Source organism: Rhipicephalus microplus, chromosome 1 (assembly GCF_043290135.1).
Source record: "Rhipicephalus microplus isolate Deutch F79 chromosome 1, USDA_Rmic, whole genome shotgun sequence".
NCBI classification, from domain to species: Eukaryota; Metazoa; Arthropoda; class Arachnida; order Ixodida; family Ixodidae; genus Rhipicephalus; species Rhipicephalus microplus.
Window position 1 is genome coordinate 128,518,387 of NC_134700.1, and position 10,645 is coordinate 128,529,031.

Genomic DNA, 10,645 nt, shown 5'->3' on the forward strand with positions numbered 1-10,645 from the left:
ACATTTTGGTTGGACCCGGTGCAAATAAAAGAAGCCCTGCGGCGCGTCGCAATCGGCGGTCCTAGATGAAAGATGACATGTGTGTCAGAGAGGACCCGTTTGAGAGCAGACCTATGTGTTAGAGAGGAGAGCTCGGCTCTTCGAGTCTGTCGGCCCCAGTGCCGAATTTGTAACGCCTCTGTATATATGCTGTACATAAACCTTGTTTAACTCACCGTCGTCTCGTCCGCTCGTCTTATCAGCTCTGCGCAGAAGCAGTCGCGAGCTGAGAAACACACGCTACCAACGGCTGGTGACCTTCCCGGCGGAGTTGGAAGCAGTGGCGCCTTCGGGACCGTGTTGGCGTCGCCGTCTTTCGAAACAGTGGTTGCAGCGGTGAGATTTCGAGGCGCCCTTCGTAACGTCGTCGGAGGTGCGCTTCGCAACAACACGCACTTTCTTACGGCTTACGCTTCGTGTCTACTTCCCACCTTTAACCACCTCGAGTTCATTTTATATACTAGTTCACTGTATTCAAGGCACTGCTGCCCAATGCTCGATGAAACTTTCTAAAACCAAGCACGTTATGTCCAGCGAGTATAACGTAGCAACCCTTTCTTGCCAGATAGTGCCTAATGTACATGCCAATGGCTGTTAATGGGGAATGAGAGACAGGAGAATTCGGCTTTTGCTTCGTGACTACTTCCCACCTTTAACCACCTCGAGTTCATGGTATATACTAGTTCACTGTATTCATGGCACTGTGGCCCTACGCTCGTTAAACCTTTCTAAAACCAAGGAGGTTACGCCCAGCGAGTATAACGTAGCAACCCTTTCTTGTCAGATAGTGCTCAAAATACATGCTAATGGCTGCTAAAGGGGAATGAGAGACAGGATAATTCAGCTTATAGGTGATGTGCACGCTGCGAATATTTATTGTTCAACAACGCACACGAAAAATCTCCCACCGGTACCACCTTGCAGGTCAAAACGTAAGACTGGTTACGCACTACGACTACGACGAGGGATGAACAGGGGCCGCTTTAAGGAGCTGTGCCCCCAAAAAGTTTTGCGCAAGACATTGTCTTTGCGACAGTATAATCACTAAATGCTCAAGCACATCACAAACTTCACTGATGGCTCGAGATGGCCATAACGTTATTAAGGTTCAGCGAAGTTGGAAGTTAATAAAAGCACCTTAAAATCTGGCGTTTGGGCTTATACTCTTCCTACAGCACTGGCACCTTTGTCGAATAAGCTGTTTAAAATTTTCAATTAAGCCACGCCGCGGTGGTTTAGTTGCTAAGGTACTCGGCTGCTGACCCGCAGTGCGCGGGTTAGAGTTCCAGCTGCGGCGGCTGCATTTTTGATGGAGGCGAAAATTCCGAAGGCTAATGTGCCCAGATTGAGTGCAGGTTAAAGTACCCCAAGTGGTCGAAATTTCTGGAGCCCTACACTACGGCATCTTTTACAATCATAGGGTGGTATTGGGACGTTGATCTCAACATACCAAAAAAATGTTCCACTAAGCATGGGCTACGAAGTGACTAACGGTAACTCAACAGCTGTGGCAGCCACGGGAACTGAGAGTTTACCCCACGTTTAATCTACAAATATTGACGCACAGCAAATTTTGAAAAAGTGGTAGGCCATGGCATCATAAGTGCAACTGTACCGATGAGGCACGCAGGCAAAATTTTTTTTTCAGGGGTGGGGGAGGGGGCACCGCCTACTTTTCGGGAGAGTGCACCCTTTTAAAAGGGTCATTTTTTGCTCTCTATGCCATAATGAAGTAAAATTCAGGGTTGGGCGGAGGAGGGAGTGCTTGGTGTGCCCCCCTCCCCTGGACACGCCTTGAGTACCGACGCATCAAGGGGCGTCATTTCCTGCATTGTAGCTGCGCCACTGCGCTGCCTGCTAAAACCGTCTGCAACCAATTGTAAAAATCACGTGGATACGCGTCACGTCGGCTGTTGTGCAGGTTCTTTATAAGGAGCACTGCTGGTCCTTCGCCGTCGTTTCGGCAATAGAGACAGTCACGGCAAGTGAGAATTTATCCCACGTTTATTATTATTATATTTACTTTTCATTTCTTGTTACTTGAGCCTGATTTGCTGTCCTGCTACCACTTGATGACCATGCTATTTCTGTTTTGTGGTGTTTGCTGTGCCTCTTTTTTACTGTTCAGGATGGGTAACGAAGCGGCGGGACATAGCAGATTTAAAACGTTCATTTCGTGAATATTCGCTAGAAAGCAAGCAAAATATGAAATTTGCTGGTGAAGAGTATGAAACACAGAAAATGTGCACCCACCTCCTCGAAGGTATTTGTGAGCAAATGGAAATGCAATGCATAGTGTTCATAGCGGTGTTTCGCACGTGAGAACTCAGTGTTAGTAAAATAGTTTGTAGGGGCTAAGCTCCTTAAAGCGGCACCCATTCGTCCCTCATCGTAGTCGTAGTGCGTAACCAATCTTACGCTTTGACCTGCAAGGTGGTGCGGGCGGGAGATTTCTCCTGTGTCTTGTTGAACAATAAAAAATTCGCAGCGTGCGTGTTAACTAAAAGCCGAAAAAGTCTCTCATTCCTAATTAGCAGCCATTGGCATGTACATTGAGCTCTATCTTACAAAAAAGGTTGCTGGGTTATACTAGCTGGGCGTAACCTCATTGGTTTTAGAAAGTTTTCACGAGCGTTGGGCCGAAGTGCCATCAATACAGTGAACTAGTATACACCATGAACTCGAGGTAGTTAAAGGTGGGAAGTAGACACGAAGCGCAAGCCGTAAGAAAGTGTGCGTGTGTCACCTCTCGTTTAGTCCTTGGAATGTCCGCTGGATGGCGGTGCTTCTATATGCGGAATATGTGATGAAAAGATGCGAGATGGTGGTACTTAGAGTGTTCACTAGATGGATGAATGGACACACAGACAGATGCATGGACAGGCGCATGGATGGTTGCTTGGACGGATGGACGCATGGACGGACGCAGGGGCGGATGAATAGACCAACGCAGTGACGGACGCACAGATGGACATGCGGACGCACGAACAGACACACGCACGAACGGGCGGATGGACGCACGGATGGTCACACAGATGGACGCATGGACGGACGGAAGCAAGAACGAATGGACGCTCGGATGCTTTGCCACACTCTCCATCATTCACCCCGTGAATACTGCAATTTTTTTCTTTTTTTTACACCACGCAGCGAATATTGTCGTTTGCCGCACGTGGCATTTTTCTATCGCTAGAAACCTGGTACGCGTTTCCAGCTGTAGTAGCTAGCGTGCATGGTTGAAAAATACTATGAAGAGAACAAAACAAACAGCGTTCTCGGCTAGCCGTTAGCCTTTCGCTGAGACGTCTCGGGCGCAAATTTGAAAAAGTCCTTGGGAGGCGCCCAGTCAGTGAACTATCAATTGTGAGGCCCGAGCGGATGGGAAATGGGGCGCTTAGAGGAGACAGAGCGAACAGCGCGAGTCGAGCGGCGAAGCACTTCACCTACCCTCTCTAACACACTATCGTACAACAACCTTCGGTTAATAGGGGGAAAATAATAATAGGGAAAGGCACGCGAGCACCACCGCGCACGCCATGTACAACGCCAGATGCCTGACATCACTCGACTAGTGGATGCATTAGAATTTTAAAGCAAATCTTGCCTATATCCGAGGCTGATCATCAACGCGTCAATATACTGCGGCGTGTTTCTTTAAACTATAAAATGCATACATAAATAATTCTGAAGAGCGTAGCGTTTGTTACGCTAAGCTGACAATGCAACGCTATGCACAAAACGCCGGGTGTTTCATGCGCTTCGCTAGGAGGATAAGGTGGTGCACCTACCCACAGAGCACCTACATGCCCTTAACTGCAGCGCCTCCAGAATCCTATTCACTGACCTTCTCGCACAGAACATCATATAAATGTTTTGTTCATTATCTCGAGATGAAAGACTGTCTTCATTGGACGGCATTTCCAGTGAAACAAGTAAATACGGGAGAATTTTTTTTCGGTGGGGGGCGTGGAGACGCTGTATACACAAAGGTAAAAGGTTGTTCATAGGTTGCTACTGGCCGGTTATACGCTGCGCTTTTCGCACTGGTAACCTATTCATTGCTCGAAATAAGAGTTTTTAACTTTTAAACACTGTGAACAAACAACAACTTGAAAATAAAAGTTATTTGTAACCATTATTTTATATGTTACTCTCACCAAAAAGTTACATAATATGTCACCACGCCTAGGGTGTAGTGCGACGCATCGCGTCTTTGATGCTGTTATTACGTGGAACGATCCTACATGCAGTGTTTAATTTCTCTATGGCGTTTTAAGAAAAAATACTATATATTTGCCTTCCCTATTGAAAAAACCTCCACCATAGGAATGGTGGATTTCACCATCCACCATTTTGGTGGATTATGGCGGTGGAAATGGTGGCACATGGTGTATGGTGGCTATGGTGGAGTGGATGGTGGATGGCGCGCTCCGGCCGGCGATGCTGGAGCGTGAAACAGCCTCAGAACCACCTTGAAGAGCTGCCGCTAAAGAAATAATAAAATCAATTGTATCAAAAGAATCTAGCAAGGACCCGTAAAAAAAAGAAAACGTGCGCCAACGTGGGAGCGAACCTGGCTCCTCCGTATTTCGAGCTGAGTGCACTAACCACTGAGCCACGCTGTCTTTTTCCGGTTAAACTTCACAAACGGGTTGCTAAGATAAATATATTAGAATTCACAACGAACAATACAAAAAACTTAAAAATAACTAAGCCCGTCAAGCCTTACTATAACACATCACGTCCTAGAATTCCTTCACGGTCAGTAAGGCTTCTACCCTTTCTACCCATAAAGGTACACATTCGTCTGTTCTTACTACCTTGAGTAATCTTGAGATGATTTCTTTCAAATACTCTCTTGCTAGTCTTCTGTCTGGGTCACAATGAAATCCAGCCATTCTAGAGCGCCATATACTGTGCAAGGCAGTCATCATGATAGAATCGAAAGGTAATTCATCCTCATTCTCTATTGCCAAATACCCGATCACATGAGGGTCTAACGGGAACTCTTTTTTGATTGTCCTTTGTAATACGTCCCAAAAATAAACTGCTTCCCAACAGTGCAGAAAAACATGGTCAATAGTTTCCGGCTTCTTACAGATTAGACAGTGAGATCCCCAAGGCATATAAAACCCACGCTCCTCTAGGAAGGTTCTTAGAGGAAGTGTTCCAGTGTGTAATTTGAAAAAGAACGTTTTCGCACTTGGAGCTGCTGGCATTTTTTCAACTCGTTTAAGTACAATCTGACCCTTGCGGGCTGTATATAGCGCACTATACAATGGGATGGGGAGCATCGTTTCACATAAATTTTTATACAGTTTTTTTCTTTCCAACAGACCACAGGTAGATAGTTGAAAACCGAACACACAAAAACCGCACGCTGGCCAGAACTTCCTTCATGTATCCTTGCACAGACCCTGTGGTAACATGAGTCCTCACAACAAACTCGGGCAACAGTCTACTTAGTCTTGTTTGACACACTGTTAGTAAGAAAGGATCTCTCGTCTCGCGAAAAAAGAAAAACCTATTTACTAACTGCTTGATAAACAGATGTCATAGCCCAAGGCCTCCACACTTCACCCGTCTAAACAAATTCGTGCGACTGCACCTTTCCCAGTTAGACCCCCACACAAATACTGCAAACACCCGATGTAATTTTTGCACATTGACCCGGGAACAGTACAGCACTTTCATCACATACTACAGCTTAGACACGAAACACCAGTTGCATGCAGTAGCCCTAGCAAACATGGACAGATAGGTTGCATTCCCCCTATTCGCTTTCTCTTTAATTTCTTTCGTTTGCTGTGTCCAATATTCGTCAGTACTTTTGTATGACTCGAGCGGTACTCCGAGATATTTAACTGGCGTTCTTGTCCATTTATCGGCTGCAAAAAATTCTGGTGCTGAAGGCCAATATCCATGCCAGAAGCCGAGGCATTTACCCCAGTTTATGTGGCTTCCTGTAACTTCGGCGAAAGATTTAGAAACTCTGATTGATTCTTTGATACCTTCATAGGAAGTGCTACAAACCGCAACATCATCAGCGTATGCGAGTAGTTTGACCTCTGAAGATTGTACTCTAAACCCATTAATGATGTCATTCTGCAATATCGACCGAAATAAATTTTCAATATAGATGCAAAACAAAAGTCGACTAACAGGGCAACCTTGACGCACTGAGCGCTCAATTCTAAGAGGGGGGGGGGGCAATGTCTTGTTGATAATTATTCTTGTACTACCATTCCGATATGCCATAGCTACTCCGTCAATAATTATCTTTCCAACAATAATGTGCTTCAATACTGCAAACAAAAGAGCGTGGGCAACGCAATAAAACGCTTTCTCCAGATCCAGCTGGAGTATGGCCACACGAGCTTGACTGGCGTCAACACATTCGAGCACGGATCGCATTTTATCAACGTTTGTAACTATGGACCAACCTTTGATTCCACACGTTTGGTGTGGACCGACGATATCTTTTATTACTGACTGAAGTCTAGCCGCCAAAACTTTAATTTTTATTTTGTAGTCTACGTTTGTCAGTGCAATTGGCCTGTACGCTGTGACGTGCCTGAGCTTTTCGACCTCGTCTGTTTTCGGAATCAGAACGGTACGCGATTCATCAAAGGATGGTGGTAATTTCCCTTCCTCATATGCCTAATTAAAAATGCCCGCAAGCATTGAAGACAATTCACTTTTAAAACATTTGTACCACTTGGCACAAAGACAATCTGGTCCTGGAGATTTCCCGGGATTTAACTTATCAATCGCCCGTTCCACTTCAGATGCAGATATAGATAATTCCAAAGCGCTTTTCACTTCCTCACTAACTTGCGGCATGCGTCCTAAATATTCGTCTTTAAATCTTTCTAGGTTTACCTGTCTACACGCAAAAAGGTTTTCAAAATGACTTGAAAATACGGATAAAATGCTGTCGGTATCGGTTACTTCGTGACCATCCTTCTCTCTTTTTTCGATATTATTCCGTCGAGCGTTCGTTTTCTCCACCACTAACGCTCTTTCAGTTGGCGTCTCTCCAGCCGCTGAAGCCTCAGCCCTTGCACGGAGGAGTGCACCGCGGTAGCGTTCCTCGTCATGCAGTGCAAGTTTCTGCTTAATATTGCGTATGTTAATTTTTTTACTCTCCCGGTTGTTTGCACTCCAAGTCTATTAGTCTTTCCAAAGTCTTTCGCAGTTCTTTTTCTTTTTCCTTTCGTAACTCAATGTGCAAGAATGATCATTAGCTTTTATTTTTATTCGCTGCTTGAACTCTTCGCATTGTTCTGCAAATTTAGCTCCATCATCCATTTTTATTTCAGTGATGCAGTTCATTACCTGATCTAAGAAATATTCTTCAGTGATCAAAGTGGAATTCATCTTCCACAGCTCCCGTGAGAAAGTTCCACCTTTTGTTTTCTCTCCCATATCACATTTAACTAAACAATGATCACTGAATTGTATTAGGTAGACAGCATATGTCTTACAGTGGGCTATTAATTCAAGCGACACGTAAATGCGATCAAGGCGCGCATGGCTATTCCTCTGAAAATGTGTGAAACGCACATCCCGCGTTCCCTCCATACAGCAGCCCACGTCTTCTAATTCGAATACAGTAACTACGTCCGCTAGCGTCTAACTACTTTTTTAGTAAAAAGCGCGTCCGTTTGCTCGACCTCGCCCGTTGAGGACACAGTTAAAATCACCAAGTAATACATATTTTCTTTCCAAAGTGAAGTGCTGCTTTAGGCTTAAAAAAAGTGATTGCTCCTCGCAAATGGTTGGTGCATAAGTAAACACTACACGCCACTGACATTCATTGAATACAAAATGACAGGAAACGAATCTACCAGACGGACATGAGAATGTATCTTGCACTACCAGACCCGGTAACGTCTTAATGAACAAAACAAAGCCTGCAGACGTGCCTATTTCTTGACCTACAATTGCGTAGTAACGCGCCGTAAACATCTGCACCATGCCCTGGGTCTCCTTCTCACCGTCTACTTTTGTTTCTTGTACAGCTAGTATATCCAGATCATGATCCACGAGCAGCCTGTAGACTTGGCTCTGTTTCCGCTTGGCGGAAAGATCTCGAACATTTAACGTAGGCACTCTAAGTTTCGGTGCAAAAGCCATGTCTACACAGTGAAGAAGTTAGCCCGGAGCATGATGCTTACCTTCAGCGTCTAGCATAGAGCTAGACATCTTCGGAGCCTCCAGGTGGACTCGTGCCACTGGAGGACAAAGGTGGCCAGTGTTTGTCCAATATCGGGTTGCGACGCAGCCTTGTGCTGCTGCGTCTGAACAAAGTAGCCTTCGCAGGTGGCCCCTCTTCATGCTTTTCACTGGACACCTCACGCCGTCCTGCAGACTGCTCGCGGGGTCTTTTGCTTGACGCCCCACCACTGATACTCTCGCACGACACTGGAAGTTCGGTTAATTCCACCGGCTCAGGCTCCTTCGATGGGGTGCTTTTGATGCCTTCTTCGGATTGGCCGGCTGGCTCTTGAGTAACCTCCCCAGATTCTATGTCTGCTTGGGCTGTTGATTCATCACCACCAGTTGGTGTGGCTGTACCAGTTGAAGCTTCTGGGTTCACCACGTCGCCTGCGCCTTTCGCCACGTCTTCAGCTTCGGTCACGTCCATCACCAACTCTGCTGTGTCTTCACCTTTAGCTTATCCTATAGCCGATGCGTACGTGCGCATGCACGCGTCTTCGCTGTGGCCTAATCGCCGACAACGCGAGCATCGGGGTACCTTACACTCTCTTCTAACATGGCTGGTACCTTGGCAGCGCAGACACTGCATTGGCCGACCAGGTGCAACCACAAATGCCAGCTCACCAGCCACCCTGATTTGATGCGGAAGATCTTCAACCTTCACGCCACTCTCGAGCTTAAGAAGCACAGTCCGTGTGGTTGACCTCTTGTCGCTGACTCCTTGAACACGCCAATTCTCCCAGGTGACTTGTACGACCTTCCTATAAGCCGCCAACGCCGTTCGCACGTCTTAATCGTTGACGCCATACAGCAGCCAATGAAGACGCCGCCGCCCATGCTGATCCTGGGGGTCTACGATGATGCAGCGTCCACCCTTGACTTTCATCTCCTTCACGTCCAGCAAGCGTCTCGTAGCGTCCGCGTTGTTCATGGTGACTGCCGAGACATGATTTATCTGGTAGACCCCCAGTGACAACACCTCCAGCAGCAGTCCTGTAGGTCCGAGCGCGTCTCGGAAATCTTCTACTCGATACGGTCTGCCACGCACATAACCGTGTAAAAACAGTGTTTTGCGTAACGCGTTCCTTGGGCAGTGGTGACAAAATTATCTCGTATCCTGCATCTGGCTCTACGCTCGTCTTGTTACTGCGGCTAGTATGTGCCGCAAACGCAGCTCCTACGGAGCACACGACTCCTGCGTCCGACGCGCGTGAGTGCCGAAGAAAGAATGACTGTGTCACGCTCACAGATGGCGGTGCTGGTGTTAAAGAAATAGTCAACCCACAAAGTCACTGTTTAGTTTCTGTTTGTCCATTATTTGGGTGGGACGAGATCTGCACCTGCTACTAAGATTTGCACATTTAATAAACACGAACTGCTGCCTGTAACGATTGCCACTGCGATAATGGCAACAGCGCAATGTTTTTGTTAAAATTTACAACCGCAAGGAAAAAAACTACTCAGTGGACTGAGGAGCACGTAGAGTTTATCGGCGGTTACTGCCAAGTTTATTATGCGTTTCTCGCTCCTTTCAAAGGGCGATATCAGTTCAGGCTTTATAACGCTTGTATGCTCATTCGATAGATAAGCCCACACAATTGATTTTGATGTTTTTGCCGCAACGCACACCGCAGGCGTGCCAGCACACCGCTGTTGCACTTTCGTTAGGAACAGCTACATAACGGATTGTTCAAAACGAATGCAGTGTGCCAGAAACATTGTGCTATCATATTAGTTCAGTAAGCATACGAATTGACGTGGCTATGTTATCGCATAAGAGCCAGCGAAGCACCGGCGAGTGTGACCGGTGGCTGTCGGTGAGACGAGGAGTACCTTTGGTGAAAGTGCTGCAAGCACGTCGCATCGATGTTTGTCGCTTCTTGCGTGGACACTGTACACAAGTAAATGATGCCGCAGCTGTACTGTATTGATATTTTTACTCGTCAAAATTGTATTCTGAAACCCAGAAGCGCCGATAATAGTTGTACGGGCTTGGTCGGTATGACTAACCTTTGGTGGAAATCATGGTGGTAGAACAGAAGGGTTAAAGACATATTCGCTGGGGCTTATCTCGACGCATGTCGAAAGTGAAAGTTTATGCATATTCGCACGCACTTTGTTAACTTAAAGGTACGGCTGAAACAACAGAGTGTGCAAGAATTACCAGAGTTGCGTTTCTAGCGTGGCGACATCAAGTCACCGCTGTGTTCTGCTCTAACATTGAAAGGGGAAATTGCAAACTGGAGCCCAATTATTTCTCGACAACTGCTCGCCGATGTGAAACATTTGTTGTCATGTTCACAGTGACAACTCTAGTCTTCTAAACATCACAACAAAGAAACACATCGCCGAAGTCAAACTGATGTAAGTACGTGCGCGAAAT